Genomic DNA, 1,530 nt, shown 5'->3' with positions numbered 1-1,530 from the left:
TGGGAGAGAGAGAGAGAGAGAGAGAGAGAGAGGTGGGAGAGACGTTCGCAATAAAAGAAGGAACAAGCCCCATTAAAGGAGAAGTCAATGAAGATTGGAGGTGCTACTGAAGAGTAACAGAAAAATAAAACCACTAGTAACTCCTACCACCGTACAGTACAGACATCGGTCAACATCGGCTTTGCTTTTCTTTTTTTTTTTCTTTAGTAAAATGAAAATTTCGCTACCCTAGATTTACAAAGTTCTATCTGCTGTGTACCTAGTTTTGTGAATTTTTACGTAAAAATTACGTTTAACAACATGTCAAATGTCAAGAATAATCAAGTGATTTTTATAGAGCAGATACATAGAATCATGGTCTTGGTAACTCAAAATGCCCCAAAAAATCGTATAGAACTTTGCAATTCTTAAAAGTAGCAATAAATTGTCTTACTTGTCTAGGTCTGAGTAAAGAGAACCATATTATTATCGACACAGTAATGGACATGATTTAGTGCTGGGGTAAAAATTGAGACAGACGTGCAGACAGACAGAAACAACCGAGGGAAAGGAAAGAAGTACGACCTACTAGTGATGAAATTTGTCTCACAAAAACATCCATACATCACAGTGACCCATATAACTTACTTTTCTTTTACTTTATCCGACCTCGTGCAGTGTAGAAGTGAGAAGCAAACGTCTTTCTTTTGTCTGTTAAATCTCCTGTTGCACGGTTACGTTGTTCTTGATACATTGTTTCTCTCACCTCATCTTTATCAACCTTTTCCTCGGCCTGCCCCTTTCTCTGTTCCCATCTGATCCCTGTTTGTTTCTTTCGCTGCTGCACTGTCTGGTGGTAGTCTTGACAGATGCCCAAACCACTTAATCCGTTGTTTATCTAAGTCTTTTAAGCAGGCAGTTGAGCCAACTTGTTCTCCCGATAGTCTCGTTTCTCACATCTTAAGATTTAAAGAGGATGGATCTTGCTGTTGCACGGAAAATTAGCGCTAGCTACATAATCAGTGCTATTTATTCTAGTATTATTTCACTCAGAAGCGTTAAACCACATTACAGTTATAAACAGTGAAGAAAAGGAAAATGAATGGGGTGCTTGTGAAAACCAAAAACTTTCTCTTTCTTAAACATATAGGCAGGCGGCACTCCCCAATGATCACCTACGACGCACAAGACGAACACATCATACATCCACATCATACATACGACATACATCACCGTACACAATACACAGGGCTCACTCGCCTACTCGTCTTCTCTACTCACACTCACACCCGTTGACCCTCGCTCATCATGCTAACAATACTGGCCCAGTATATCCATGACAATACACGTCCGTCTCTTAATTTTAGCTGTCTGTTGCAGTGAGATGGGTTTGGGGTAGTTCTCCAGGTATTGGTGAGTCAAAAGGGGGGAAGAAAACAAATAATAGCTAGAGAGCGCTCGTCATTTCCATCATATCGCCGATGACAGATAGATTGACTAACTCACACATACACTATTCCTCCCCCCTCCCCCTCCCCCCCTCTCTCTCTC

This window comes from Aplysia californica, unplaced genomic scaffold (genome assembly GCF_000002075.1).
Source record: "Aplysia californica isolate F4 #8 unplaced genomic scaffold, AplCal3.0 scaffold00708, whole genome shotgun sequence".
NCBI lineage: Eukaryota > Metazoa > Mollusca > Gastropoda > Aplysiida > Aplysiidae > Aplysia > Aplysia californica.
Note: the sequence above shows the minus strand (reverse complement) of the source record.